General features: G+C 36.2%; 1 protein-coding gene across 2 annotated transcripts in view; it reads right to left on the bottom strand.

Moving 5' to 3' along the window:
- The window catches only part of GABRG2 (gamma-aminobutyric acid type A receptor subunit gamma2), a 60,996-nt gene that overhangs the window by 43,606 nt on the left and 966 nt on the right, over positions 1-16,424 (bottom strand). The gene's annotated exons all lie outside the window — the stretch shown is intronic.

Below are 16,424 nucleotides of genomic sequence, written 5' to 3'. Positions count from 1 at the left end.
TGGATGAAGCTGTGTTCCAGTAGAGCCTGAAGTACTAGCTTCTTAGTGTTTCCAGAAAAGCTTGTTTCAGACTTGGTCACTAGGACTCCTAGCTGTATTTTGGCCACTTGGCATAGTCATGTAACAAGAGAGGCTAAAGACGTTCCCAAGAATTCTACGTAATGATTTGGGTAGGTTAGATTTTTAGGTAGGTCACTTATAGAAGTCAGACAGCCTCCTAGGCAGCTGCTACAGCCATCATTCCATGAACTATTCAAACCATGTGAAGTATTTAAAAACTTGTCATGAAATAATTGCTACTTAAAGCCAAAACAAAGCTCAGGGTTTTTTGTCTTTCCTAAGTCACAGAGGTATGACATTTACAAGAAAATAATTATTAAAATAATATTGCAATTCTCATAAATAAATTGTGACAGCTGAAACACTCATCTTAAGTAGGGACGGAGCACACAAGTCTCAAAATGGGTATTCAAGACCTAGAAATCACTAGAGTAGCACAGATGAGTACTCCCAGCAGATGGCTTTTCAGTCATCTTTACAGCACATGAGGGCCCTAGACTGCCAGCAATCAAACAGTCATTTCTGAAAACTATTCCTACATTTAGATTTAAAGGCTGGGCACGTTCCTGTGAACATTTACATTGTTTTCCATTGAATGAGATGATACCTGGCAACAGAGCGCTTAAGTGTCATGCTGCAGATTTTACAGGACCTTTTCTAACCATTGAGCAGCTTACAGCATCCTCACTAGTACTTGTTAGCTATTTTGTGTAAAGCAGTCCAATTCTTAAACTCCTTCACAGACTTCTAAAATATTACATGGCAATGATGTTTTTGTATTAATTACTATAAAACCATCAATCATAGCAGTCTCGTTTATCTTGCTGTCATTCTGTATCTTCCCCAAAATTTGCACTCACATTTGTTACTGCACCTTATTATATCATAAGTTTTAGCCCTTTGTAGTTACAATTAAAGCATCTATTTTCTATATTTGCAGATTCAGCTGAACGTGGCTACAGCAGTTTTTACAAAAAAAGTGTTGAAAATGAAAAAAATAGCTTTGTTTAAGTTCTGTTTCCTTCATGTATGTTTGTGAAAATTCTTTTCAGAAAAAGCCCTTTGAGTGCATTTATTGAAAGCACTATCAATAAAACTTCTGGTTTGTAGTATTTAATGTGTTTTCTGAAAAATTACAGTACAATTTTTATATTGCACAACTGGCTGGACCTGAGTTGTGAGTGAGCATAAGGATTGTTGTCCCTTTTAAAATAATTCTAGTAGCAACAAAATGGGCTCTTGTCGAGTTGTCACCAGAATTACCGGAAACAGGGACCAGTCCTGGCAAAGAACAAAAACCTGAAATGTAGCAACCAGTCTAGAATCAATTTCTCCAGCACAGAGTTGGGGCACATGGGTTGAATAAATCGATAAAGGACTTTCATCTTCAGATCTGTCAGAGCAGAGCAATATAATTGACCAAAACTGAGTTGCACCACAATATAAAACTTCTAGGCAGGGAGAGGAAATACATGTTACCCCCAGAGAGGACATCAAAATATAGAAGGATGAAACAAACTTGTATAGCCAGTAAGGATCAAGAGAGATAATTATAGAAACAAGTACACATCATTCATTTTGAACAGCCTGAGCTTGGAGTGCAGCATTTATGCTTATGAGAACTCTGGAGGAGTCAAAGACGTGATCAGATGATTCAGATAAGACTCCATAACTTAACATATTTATTTCAATTTTTTTTAGCTGGAGTTTTGTATGAATTTGTTTTCTTACATTTTGTTTATTGAAGGATATATAATTTGTTCATGTAGATTTTTTACTACAGTTATGGCTACTCATCTTAGTGGCAAGGTGAAACACTGGATAGAAACAAACAGAAAAGGGAGAAATAGGTTCAGATATTCTTCTCCATTAGCTTGAGTTGATCTACTTTGAAATTATCTAGCTATATCTAACTGTAAAATGTTAACCTTGGAATTACGTGAACCTTAGAAGGTTTATTTTTTGGTTTACTTTCCTCTCCACTTCTCTTCCATGCCATCCCCATTTCTTCTCTTTTTTTTTCCTTTGTTTTAAAACTATTCTCTGCACCTTTGCATGTGATATGTAAGGCACTTAAAGCATGATTTTTGCCTGTTGCTATTATTCAGCTCCTGCAGATTTCTGCTATAACTGGGAAAGCTCAAGAGGAGTTAAGTTAATGGCCATTACTGTAATGTAATACGACTAGGTCTGTTTTAGTGCCAGCTCTCTTCATTTTCTCCGGCTGTGTTTTACTGCATGTAATTGTCATCTGTTACTATTATATGTAATTTCTCTTCCCCAATAAGGTACATTGCTTTTAGAAAAGATTGCTCTAAAATTTCACTATAAATTAACAAGAGGAGCAAAAAGCTTAGTTCTGTTCTCAGTGTGTGAGACTAGGAAAACATGGATGCCCTCCAGCCATATATTTAAACAACATTATCTCAAAACCCCCAATCAGATTGCTCAATTAAATTTGAAAAATGGAAGAATAAAGTTTCGTGTTCTGTAATATCCTGTGAGGTACTCATATCCATGGCTTCTCAGAGTACTCACACACTATTTTCCTATATTTTGTCAGCATGGTAATTTCTCCCAGAAGGAAGTCACTTCTGGAATCAATCACTCATAATGTACTCATCCTCATATCACTATTTGTCAGTGTTTAATAACAAATACACGGGGTGCTAGAAACATCAGCAGTTTTGCTTGTTGAGTAACCCTGAGCATTTTTTGGATTTGGAATACCTTTTTTTCATCTACAGATGTGAGCTTTAAATTCAAGTTAAACAGAATATAAATTCTCATTGGAATTAAATCTGTCAGGAAATGTTTTCATTCTTGTTAGTACTGAGCAAAACATTATAGTGTGATGTTCACAGCTGGGCTGGGAGTTGGGAACTTTGAATGTTTACCCCACTTAAAGAACTAGTGACCTACTTGTTATCACAAGCCAAGTTATATCATCTCTGCATGCAAGTGTAGAACGTTTTTACAACATAAATAGGCATATAAAGGTGCCTTATTACTTGAATCTAGTGAAGAACAGGCATAGTGGTAAGACATCTCATTATGAAAGAAGAAACAAGAACTAGCCATGACTTAAGAAATTACATTGCATTGCTGGAAATCACAATTTCATCACACTTATCAGCAACATTATATCCACTTTAATAAACCAAGCAGGTCGAATAAACCCTGAATGATTAGGGAACCAGTCAAAAATAAATTTTAAATCAGTATAAATGTGTTCTGAATATATTCTTAATTCTTCCTTCTTTCGGACCATGGAATTGTCAATACTAAAATGTTTATTACATAGAAATGTGTCTTGAAGAAAGAGCTGAATGAAGAGAAAATTGTTGCTTTGACACACGTCTTTAATTAACTCATCGTGAATCTAACTCATTCACAAAATGAGTGTAAGCAAATGGTGAAATTAAACTGGTTTTTGTTGGGGTTTCTTAAACAATGCTTCTGATTTAACTTCATTTTTAATGCATGGTAACCAATAGTAACCCATGTGTTCCCACATAATCCAACTTATATCATGCAAGACGCTGTTTGCATTCATGCTCATAAAACAGATTGTGTGGGGGTGGCTGTGGAATTTAGTTCTGATATCGGGGTAGATGTGTGATACATTAGAAATGTAAGTGACAAGCTAACGTCTCTATGTGAGCTGAGTAGCAAAATTGTCAACAAGTATGCCTGAATTCCCCCTGTGGAATTAATTTATTTTGGTGAAATGTCCTGTGTATTGGTGCTTTTGTGGAATTCTGATGGACATTCCTTGGTGACTTATATTATCGGGACGGCTTTATGTCAGGATCTCCTTAATTCTATGGACAATATTAACATCCTAGCCTCTGGATAAGGACTGTTAGCACCTCTGATGTAGTGTGCACCCAGGCAGATTTACTCAATGGCAGTGTCACCCCATGCCTGTACCCCTCTATGCTGCGTTCTGTGTCCACTTCTCAGGTCCTCTACTGTTGCACTAGGCTTGTATTTCTCTGCACTGGCTAACTACCTAAAAACCCATTCTTCGTAGCGTCACTGCTTGTTACTCCTGTCCATATAGAACTATGATTGTACCATACAGAAAGTCAAATAAATTAGTCCTAGATGCCTGGTCAATTGGAGGAATTGCTGTGGCAGCTAAATCAAGTAAAACAAAGCTGTGGGCAGGTCAAGAAAAGTTCAGACCCAGGAGGCCTGACAAGCCTTTGTCCTGAGGCTTTGCAAGCTCAGTGCAAAGATTATGGCTTGTCCTTAGGAATGGTGATGCCGTACTGCAGGGCCATGTGCTACAACTGCCAAATGTTCCTTCCGAGGTAAATATCAACGCAAAGCTTCTACATCTTCTTTCATATTTATGCCCTACTATGACAAATGTTTTGGAACACAATTCCAAAAAGAAATGTTGGGGTACAGAAAAAGGTATAAAACACATGCTTTGGATATCTGCTCCACAGGAAGAAAACCTCACTGTTAAGTATCTTCAGCTTTTCATGCCAAAATGTCAAAATCTTTTACTGAAAAAAGGGAAATAGTTCTAATGGTGCTAACTAATATATAATACGGTGGGTCTGCAACTTTATTTTAATGAGAAGAAACTGTGTATGGGTTCAGTCAGTGCCTTATTTCTCTATTTTTGGCCTTTCTATCAGTCTCCAGTATGTAAAGTGTAAGGCAAATAACATGCAAATTCTACCTAGCTTTGAAATTTTTGACATTTGAGTGGGCTAGGCATAATGATCGTTGTAAAGCCTATCTTCCCATCCCCTGTATTTAAATGTGACTATTAAGGCTAGTCAAAACACCAGGAAAATAGGAGCAATTTCTACTTCACACACATACAAACATATATCTACCAGACTTGTCTTTTCCTCCGGAAATAATTTGGCTTTCTTTTTTTTACTATCACTAATCAATATAGTAGAGTTTTATTTTATAAATTGTCATTGTTCTGATAACAATCAGAGAAGTAATGATCAGGAAATAAACTTTTAAAGAGAAAGCTACTAGAAAATGATTTTATAAATAGATGTTATTCATGGATAGAAAAAGATGGGTGTCTCATAACTCAAGAAAGGGCAAGATTCAGACCAATAACTGAGCACAAACAGAAGGTACAGTTTGATTTATGTGTGGAACTGTTTACAAGGGTCAGAATTGGCAGCAGTTGTAGCCATAAACGTAGTCCAAAAACATTATTTTGAAAAACTGCATTGGGAACCACATTTATAAGGTACAACTATTACCAATTTATTTCTGAAATTCCTGGAGGGGAGAAACGACATTAGGGTCGAGGAGATGTAGACTCATGTACAGAGAGTTTCAAAATGTGTTTGGGAATGGAATAACACAGGGTGCAGAAGATACTACAGAGAATGATACAAAATACAGACAGACGCACAGAGATGAAAATGTTTCCTTTAGTTTGAAAGATTATATAAGAGGATTTTTTTTCTCCTCATCTCCACTGCAGCTCTGTACTGTGGCTAAGTGTGCTGCAGAGACAATTTCAGATGTAAACCAAAATATCCATATATTCTGACCACTCTGTCCAGATTTCCAGCAGGTTTTCTTAGGCCTTTCTCAGAGCTCTGTGGAGCATCCAGTGTGGAGTGACAGCAGCATCTTTACAGGTGAATTGATACATGACTGAGTAGTGAGAGGCAGCTGCTGCTATCTGACATTACTAGGTCATCTTGAACTAGTCCTTTCCCAGCTGTGGGGGCTCTGTTTAAGAGAAGTGAGCACCACCTACCTGTGAGCCATGAAGTTATCTATGTAGCTGCATAAAGCATAATGGCAACTAAGAATAAGCTAACTTGCAAGGTGTAGATGTTTTCAGACCCCATTTCTGTGGGTGCAGAGAAGGCACTATGATACTTCAGAGATTTTGTTGGTCCTTTGTGGTTCTTATCCAAACTGCATAATCAGGAACTTTTAAAAAACAGCAAGAACCTTTTCATGACTCAAACAGATGCTGGGTGGGACCATCAGGTGAGGATGGAGATCTGAAAACTTGGAAAGAAGGCAAACCACTGAAGTTAATGGATTGTGGGCAGACGGTGTGGAAGGCTAAAGATATTTCACTAATCATAGTATGTCTCCCATGGATAAATTCATCTTCAGTTTCCCTTGCTGCAGCTCCAGCAACTTTTTATGAGCTGGAGATTTACACAGAGTAGCTGGCAGAGTATTGACGAGAAGAAATTCCACTGAAAACCACTGAAGCAAAACTTCCACATGATATATATCCTCCTGAATCCCTGAGGAATTTGGCAAATATACCTCAAAATAATTGGTTAAACAAAGAGCAGGTTATAAGTCTTACAGTTTTTCAGAAGACATTAACAGTGAAATAATTTAGAAGAGAGGACTTAGCTGGAATACACTTGCTGACAATGTTGGCATTTTTAGCTCCTATCTGTCGGATTTTCCAGGATTATGTTTTTCATACACCAACTGTTCAGTATTCCGATCCTGGTGCAGAACACAATGTTGGCAAACATTTAAACACAAATGAAAGTGCTTTCCTGGATGAAGGCTTGAATGCTTAAAACCCTGTAGAATTGAACTCCAGTTTAGCTACCTCAGGCAGTTTCCCAAGGTGTCATTACAGATGTAATGTCTCAATTAAAGAAATACATTCTCAACTTGCTGTTTGGAATTCGTGCAGGTAAACTAAAATGAGAAGTCCTATTTTAAAAATGTACTATTTATGATGGGAAGTAACTTGAGTATTACATTTCTTTTTTTTTTCATTAAATCCTTTCATTACTATTTTGTTGAAGAGCTCAGAACATTGAATATGCACGTAGAAATTGCAGATAAAAATGTTTCTCATTTTTCAGTCTGAATATATACTGCACTGAATTTAATCACCTCTGCAGCTCGTCTGCTATAGAAAGTTTAAAAGAGAGAGTGCTTTGGGGAGCACAACAGAAGAATTGATTTTGCAGACATAGTATATTTCCTCTTTGTTTTGTTTTTTTAATTCCTTAACAAATGGTACAAATAATGCTGCAAACAATCTTCTTCTCTAATACACTGCAAGAGCCTTCACATACTCAGAACTTTTTCAAAGGTACTGAGTAAGCTAAAAATCTTGGATTGTGGCCAAAGATTAATTTTATTTCAAAGCTTAAAATAATATATACTAAAATCCATCTGTAAGGCTAAAATTAATCATATTCCCTTCTAAAATAAAATCTATATAGGGTTTGTTTTCACACATATAATCCCTAGATAACTCAGTAGTAAATTCTGGAGCTCATTGTAGAAATAATCCTTATTAAGAAGTATATCCAGAGTAAAAGTGATTGGATGTTAAGTGGTTAAGGTGTATTAAGAGGGTGCAAATGTGGTTAAAAGTCGTTGGATATTAATAGCAAATAATATGGAGTTGCTTAATTTAATTTCTAAGAAATGGAACTCTCTCTAGAGGTAGTGGTGGCGTGTTGTGAGAGGAAAGAAGTACTGTCCTCATATGGGTGAAACAGAGGAAGCGGAGTTGTGGATCTGTATCAAAATAACCAGTGGCAGAGAAGAATATTTTCATGCTGCTTATCATTGCCTTTTAGATATGTTGTTCAGAGCCTCATTAGTTATGCTGGACTTCAAAGTTAAGGATTTGGTCCTAAAGTTTTGTGATGACTTTAATCTCATGTGCTGCATTATAGCTTTATTAAGGTTTTAAGACATTTTAAGTGCATGCTCTAAGTCTTTAAAGCAGCTTAGTGAGGTTTTTTAGCATTTCCTTTAGAAACCAGGGAAATAACATGAAAACAGACATTATTAATGTCATATTAATTGTCCTTGCCCCAAAGACAAACATTTCATCATTCTGAGTCCTTGCACTGGCTTTCTCTTCGAAGTAATAGCAGGCTTGTTGTCACTATGTTAAAAACATTGTGTAATTCCAACTTTCATAATTCATTTGCTTATCTCTTTCAGTTCTGCCTCCTGTTCACAGTAACTGTACAGCCTTTCTGGGCACATGGTTAAACTCCTTTGTCTTTGTTTTAAGTAATTCTAAAAGGTATCAGTGATCATCTGTAGAAGGCCAGACTGATTGTAATTTTAATTATATATCAATTCTTTGGTGACATTCTTCATTCGCTGACATTTGTGTGCTTGTTTGCCTTGGTGTGATATCTGTTTGGGCAATGGTTTCACAATCGTTTTGAAGATGTGGGCTGCTACCACAAATAAGCATGAGCTAATTATCTGCATATAGAATAATATTGTTGATTTGAGGTGGGGGTCAAGAGGTTACGTTTCTGCACACAGAGGCAGTTTGAATGCCTGGCTTTTGAAAGCATGACTCCTAGTCTTATAAACGTAGAAACCAGAGACGTTGTTCAGGATAGCAGAAGGGGGAAGATGTTCACAGACTACTTGATGAACTGTTCTCGCTTGCCTGCATCAGTATCTGCTGTACACCTGACTGAAGCTTTGTTAGTGTCAATCTGCAATGTGGAGTCTTTTGCAACTTCATCAGTCTTTGCAGAGGAGAAGCAGAGTACATCCTATACTGTTTTTTCACAGGATACACACAAAAATGGCCAAGATGTGACTGATCTCTTCCTCTGACCATCATGAGCATAATTCCTTCTTCTTTGCTGACATGTCTCCAGCTTTATCAAATGCATGCATTGATTAGCAGTTCCCAGGAGTGCATTATAACTTAATAATATATTGAATAATACATTGATTGGTTTAGTAAGGCTTTCTAGCATTATCTCATTAATATTATTTGTTCTTAATTGTTCACTTTCTCGTTCTTCCTCCACCTATCTCTCTTTCTCTCTCTTGAAAAGTAATCCAAGGGGATCAAATGAAAGTGGAATTCAGTTCAGTAGATAATCCTCAATCTGTCACAGCAGGCGGATTTCTGTTTAGATCTAAAGATATTTTACTACAGATTAACAAAAGCTTCATATGACCAGAACATGTTATTTGTGTTACACAATATAACATTGAATCACTGTTGAGGGAAAACATCTCATATCACCCACTGTTTTCCACGGAATTCTTTCAGAAGATGGTTTTGAGTATGCATGAGATCCTCTTTAAGATACATTTCTCGTTAACGTATAGAACCATAGGTATTCTGTGGAACACGGATATTCAAAAAGCTTAAGATGATAAATTGCTTAGAAAAATCCTAGCCTTTCATCTCCAGGGTTCATACCAAAGTCCAAGGTGACATTCAGTAAAAAATACAATTTTATACATGAATACCTGCATCATTTGGAAAGAACTAAAGCAAGCATAAAAATTAGATATCTTCTTCTTGTTCCTCTCCTTCCAAATGCTCATTATTATCTTTCAAATCTTTAAATAGTTTGAGGGTTTTTTCCCCCATACATTGATTTTATTTCTGGTAATAATGTGTATATATTCATTTAGGTTTTGTGAAAATACTGTTTCTTTAATGATTTGCTGGCTGTCTGTGAACAGATGAAAGTTCTATCTTGTAACAGTAAACTTTAGTTTCATATACAATGGCCAGATTTCACAGCTCGGCCGACGCGTTGTGTTGTTCTTTACCAAATATGTATGAAAACGTCCTTCCACTAAATCTGAAAAAATAGAACTGATCCTGTAGATAAAAAAATCTGATTTGCATATCAGTGATTTTCTTCCTTAATGATAATGGTTTGTTGCATTGAGATTTTTGTATAATTTGCTGAAGTTCTAGTGCCTGCTATCACTTTACTCTGGGTCACATCAGCTGTATTTTGTGCCATGTATTTTGCATCTGGCAGATGCCAATAGCAGAAGCTAAAAGCAAAAGATTGGGCAAGAATATGATGATTTAGTCATAGTAAAATTTCTCCGTTTCCAGTAATGTGTAGTTAGAGATTTCCTATAATGAAATGTTACCACCAAGTTTAATGAACTTTGAAGTATTTTTCCTCTTTTTGAATCTTTATTAATCTTTGGGCTCTGCATTACCTCAATGATTAGAAAGAAAGGCATTTCCATAAGTTTTCAGGCAGCCAATGATAATTTCATTAGGTACTCTATGGCCTTTATATAAGAGAAAACAAGTAATGCTTCTGTAGTTCACTTTTTCCACATTGCTTAGGACATCACATGAAAAGCATTATGCAGCTGAGGTAGTCATTTACATGAGAAGGTGTTTGTTACATTTCTCTTCTGCTCATGCAGTCACTGGTGATTTACAGCAGCATTAAAACCTCCTTTTTTTGACAGTAGTTGTGTTAAAAATATTACCCGCTTATATAAATAAGAGGATATCACTGTGTGTCAGACTGATTATCCAATATTCAGTCTGACAAGACTCGCATTTTAATTTCCTGTCACAACTATACAAATACCCTAGAATCACACTAGATGTAATCCTCACTGTTCTCTCAATAGCTTTCTTCAACCTACCACCTTCGCCCCACTTTTACCTCACTTTCTCTCAGCCAGTTGGCAGGTGCTGGGACTTGTGATAGCATGTACCCACTATCTGCCTCTTCCCACTCTTTTCTGTAAATTTCTCACATTGAGGGAGATGGTTACACATTCTGATATAAATGAATTTCTAACCACTTCTTATGACAAGTTTTAAAGCAAGTAATATTATTTTCTTGTTTTGAAAGATTAAATTAAAATGCTGTTTTATCCACATTCTGGCTTAGTGTAAAGCTGAGTTTCTTCTTAATTGGAAGAAGCAAACAAGTTGGTGTTACTGCTGGACATCACAAGTAGAAAACTGGACCCAATTCAAACAACAGCAAAGCTCCTACTACCTGTACCGGAGCTCTTCTGAGCCAGGAACTCATCTCAATAAAACGTGTGTAAAGATGATAAAGCACTATAGGTGTACACAGTAGGTGAATTCAGACTCTCATGATATGCCTTTTGTTAGCCTCATGGCAATTTGTGCCACAACTCAGTAGCAATGGAAAGCATGCAATGAATGTTAAATTTTAATTTATCAGAAAACACTCATCATATTGAACCTAAAGTCTGAAAAATAGGTGCATTTAGAGTGGACAATTTACACTGTTCCTTTCTCATAACTCCTTCAGCTAAAGAGCTCTTCACCCTGTTTTTTGTGCTTAGGATATATTCACTAGGGTAATAGTAGTTCTGGATTTCATTAGTGCTCAACAAGTTTCTCCTTAGTCTCATTCTATGAAATGGGCTTTTCCTTACCTAATAATAATTATAGTTATCTGAGTATGGTGATGAACTTTTTTTCTGCAATTTATGGTCCTTTTCTGGTGCTTTCTGTAGTCTTTCTATTCATCATACAAGGAATGTATCTTGTATGTAAACAATGTCCGCCTTCAAGCTCAGAAACATACCTTTACTTCCAGTGAAGCTACCTGGATATCTATTTCTCTCATCAGTTGCCATATCTTTTCTAAAAAGAAAGAAATATACTTCTCTCTCTCTCTCTATTTTACTGCCACCAAGTCCCCCTAGTTCTTGCTCAGAACTTCCATTCACAGAAAACAAGCTGTGTTCTTGAATGGAGAAACTCGTTTATGTCCGGAAGGCCAGGACAAGACCTATGTGCCATTTAAGATCAGCTTACACTACAGTCTGTGGGCTGAACTGCAGTGTAAAGTCGAAGCTGATCATCTATAAAGAATAAAAAAGAAAAAAAGGAAGAAAAAAAGTGTTCAGAGGTGTTGAGAACAACTTAGCTGGAATGTAGGCTGAGACCTTTCTGCAAAAAGTAGAAGAATTGTTAGTGTAAGAAACACTTCTTGAAGATTCTTACTGAGTTATAATTTAACTTTGAGTTATTTCCTAGTTCTTAGTTATGAACACATAACTACCTGTAAGAATTTATTCTGCATGTGTCCTCGCTTTCCCTCAGCAACAAACTGACTTCTGTGGGTCACAAATTACAGACAGGGTAAAACTAGGCCTGGCATGTGAGGAGATTCCTAAAACTGCTGAGATTTTCAACATTAGGTGTAGGTTAGGTTGTTGATTTCTTAGTAGACATAACTGGGAAAATGAACAATCAAACCTTACTATCTGTATTAAAGGGAATTTATATTACAGTAAATGTTTATAAAAAAATACAACACTATATAGGCTAAGAAACATTACAAAAAAAACCCCAAACCCTTCGGTTCTGTCATCCCTTTGTCAATTATTTTTTATGTGTATATTTAATAACCTTGAATTCATATTAAAGAAGCTCCCAGCTACTATATTCTTCACTGCCATTCTCAAATCATCTACTTCTTTATTTGCACAGGATTGTGAGTAGGACTGCAGGTACAATAGTTTGTAAAGCCGCGATTCAAACTGTTTCAATGAAGCAGAGAATCACACTACATGCTAGTTATTCTGCTGATTGTTTAAAAAAAAAAATCACATTCACCCTAATAGAATCTTTGTATCTTGGATCTTATAGAACTTTTATAGCTGGAGGGGCTGAGCACAACAAGAGAAAGGCTACAGGATACCAAACTCACTTCAACTGAGTTAGTGCATCTCCACATTGCAGGACGGTGCCAGTCAGAGGTATTGACCTTAAAACTGCTTTGGAGCTTACTTGAATGTAACTCTATGAGGAACTGTACCAATCAGTACAGATATACTCTAAGCAGGCATAAGAGAGGGAATATGAAAAAAAATCAGCCTTCCTATAAGCATGTGCATCTGTTGTTGCTCGCCTGTGTATAACGCTTTATCTAATACTTTGCTAATTCATGGTTTCAATTCACAATTCAGTTCTTTCTTGGAGAAAGTGATGGTCATTACTAAAGTAAGTACGAATTTAATTGTACTGGGACTGGGATTTGGAATAAGTTTCCTTTGACCAGATGTTTCCTTCTTTTTCCTTCATATGTTCACTCCTATCAGATTCTTCTTCCCTTTTAAATTTTTGTGTAACTGTTACAGAAGTTCTTGACCCATGGCTACAGAGCAAATGTAGCATAAAGAGGAAAACTATGCACAATCCAAATCAATAAGATATTTTTTCCAGATATGCATTAATTAAGAACAATTTAAACTTAAGACTCAAAAGCATTATCTGAATGGCCACGAAAAGACATAACGTGAATCATATGAGAAAGACTTATGAGGAGTGGCTGAGAGAGCTCGGGTTGTTTAGCCTGGAGAAGAGGAGGCTGAGGGGAGACCTCATTGCTCTCTACAACTACCTGAAAGGACGTTGTAGAGAGGAGGGAGCTGGCCTCTTCTCCCAAGTGACAGGGGACAGGACAAGAGGGAATGGCCTCAGGCTCTGCCAGGGGAGGTTTAGGCTGGACGTTAGGAAAAGATTTTTCACAGAAAGGGTCATTGGGCACTGGAACAGGCTGCCCAGGGAGGTGGTTGATTCACCTTCCCTGGAGGTGTTTAAGGCACGGGTGGACGAGGTGCTAAGGGGCATGGTTTAGTGTTTGATAGGAATGGTTGGACTCGATGATCCAGTGGGTCTCTTCCAACCTGGTTATTCTATGATTCTATGATTCTATGATTCTATGAAAAGAGTAGATTCATTTCCTAAGTTATTTTTATTGTATTTAGTATATATTTTTTTTATTACCAAGTTTCATTTTTCAGTTTTTCAAGGATTCAGACTTTCTGAAAGACTTTTGCAACAGCACTTTGCATATTCATTAGAGTATTTTGGAATACATGAATTTTTGTCCAAGGATTGGGGCTAGGTCTTACAGTCATAGATTCATAGAACCATTAAGGTTGGAAAAAGTTTTATTCAATTGTTCAAGTCTACTTTCGATCAGTGGATGTGGTAGTATTTGTATTACAGTAATAGTTGTTCCAAGTTTATATACCAGCATTACAGCTGATGGCAGTCAGGAATGCAGTGTGGCTATGAAATACTCCAAGGCAATGGCACCCTTCTTGCTACTCCTGAATTGTTCGAGTAGAGTGCAGGTCCTGCACTATTGGAAGCTAATGTTTGAATAGCTACAGGTGCAGGATTAATACCAAACTGATCTTAACAACCTTTACAGTAATTTTAAATGATTGTTCAGCTCAGGGACATTCATACCTCTTTTAATCATTGCTATTTTATCACTTGTCACACAGAGCAAGAATACAGCTGACACAGCTAGTGTTTTGCAAGTACAAAACCATTTTATTTACTCCTAAGTTCAGAAACTTGCTGGTAAAAATACGTATATTCACATATGCACCAAACTATTTTGGTGCTGAAATGACTGATTTATTTATTCTTTTTTCTGATCAGTCTTGACAGTTTTCAGTTTTAGCTATCTAGCTGCAGCATAGAAACATTGCCACGACACTACTTGGTCACTAACTAGTGAAAAATATAAACTAATTACTGTCCAGCATTTCATATCTGCACATTACTTTGCACTATGTTTATGTGATTTTGCCAACAATTTGTTAAATAAAAGAGCTATGCAAAAATAACTACTACAAACTGTATGTAAATAGTATGCAGAGTGTAGCTATAAATCTGTTTTTGAAACTTTGCTGGTGAGTGAGCTCTATTACACACAACGTGCTAATAACCTATTATATGTTCAGTAAACGTAATCAAATAATTAGTTCCAATTAAACCCAATACTGAGGTGGGCAAAGCTTAAACTATTTTATTTACATTTTGAAGTATTTCTAAACCCAGAGATTTGATACACTGTTTCCAAAAAATTGAGTTGGGTTGACTTATTTTCACTGAAACACAGCTTCGGTCAATATGATGGACTGGTCCGAGTAATAAGATGATGGGGAAAATTTATGCAAGAAGTTTGCAGTACAGTTATGAAAGTCAAGAAATTAATTGGAAGAAATCAGTCCCTAAAACTTCAGTGTGCACAATTGTAAGGATGTGCTCCATACGCGTAATAAAACTAATACATAAAATAATTATACAGGTAAAGTACTGTAATATGACATTTGTTTTGAATTCATTCATATCATGATTTGCTGCAGTCAATGCCAGAATTTTAGCTACTTCCATTAACACCTGAACGATGCCTTTAACTTTCCTCTTCTTTCTCTAATCTTTTAAATATCAACAATTGTGCAACAATTAATTTCTCTATACAGAAATGTTTTGTATCAACAAGGGAAAACCTTTGGCACAATATTAGTAATTGATTCTTGTGTGTTTAATGACTTTCACCAGATTCTAGAAATACTTAAACTTTTGTGCGTATTCTGATGTCAACACATTTATTCACACGCATAAGATGAAGGGCATATGTATTGGCCTTTAAGAATTTCAGTGTCCAAGACAAGCAACACATAATATTAACCTTCTTCTAAAGTGTTTGATGAATTTTTAACAAAGAATAAAGTTCATCCTTGTTACATATAAATGGTACCTGAGTTCAACTTTTGTAACTCTGTCTTGGCCCATGAGTTTCCAAAACTGATAGCAAGGTTTCCTCCACAACAGGAGAAAAGTGTTCTGGATATTAGAATTAAAATTATATTTGTATGCTGATTCTTTTAAAATATTTTCATAAAGCACTAAAGAAAATTTTCCTCTTTACTTGTAGCTTTTTAATATTGCTTCTCTGCCTTTTAGTTATTCTTTAAAATTAGGAGGTAAGGAAGAGGTCAGAGGAAACCATCTTGCCTATCAGACAGCTGTGAACAGAAAGCCAAAACTTTTGTTGAGCTAAAACTTTAATTTGCATCATGAAGAGTTCCTTTAAAAGCTTATGAACTAATTTTGGCAGAATTCCTCTCATGCTATATTATTCTGAAAGATGAGTGAAAAGAAGGAAGTGTATAAAATAAATAACTGGGTTTATTTTAGTGGAAGTTTTATGTCAAAATAATTTGGGACTTTGCTCATGAAATCCTTTAAAAGCTTATTTTCCATTGCTGTACTCACAATGTACATGTAATCATGAGTGATTTGGAAAGAATCAGATATACCTTGCACCTAACAAAGTATCCTTCATGGTAGGCTCATCAAGTTTTTTCCACTTTCTATTCAATTTTTGACCATTTTAAGTTTCTTTTTACAGGAATTCTTCACAAAGCCCTTTTTGTGTGTGTGATGAAAGTTACTCTAAACCCCAGCAACTTTTAATTTATTTGGCTGATAATTTTGGCCTTTTAATTTACTTAGAACTAAAATCCCACCACTGTAGCTACCAAGTCTGTTTTTTCTTAAGCAAGCAAACAAAAAAGCATATTTTAGTACGGTATCTAGGTAAAAGGAGGGGAGAAGAAAAAGGGTAAATCTGAATGAGGAGCTCGTATAAATACAGCATTAATAGCAGAAGACAGAGTGGGCATTAACTTCTCTACTATATCAACGGCAACCCAGCTTGTGCAGTGTGAGGAGCCCATTACCACTTGAAAGGCCAGGTGTTTTGCTATGCAGTGCTGCTTTCTCACCTAACCTGTTAAATGCACAGTCC

This window comes from Phaenicophaeus curvirostris, chromosome 15, assembly GCF_032191515.1.
Source record: "Phaenicophaeus curvirostris isolate KB17595 chromosome 15, BPBGC_Pcur_1.0, whole genome shotgun sequence".
Taxonomy (NCBI): Eukaryota; Metazoa; Chordata; class Aves; order Cuculiformes; family Cuculidae; genus Phaenicophaeus; species Phaenicophaeus curvirostris.
The sequence above is the reverse complement of the archived record's forward strand: the minus strand, read 5'-3'. Positions and strand labels throughout refer to the sequence as shown.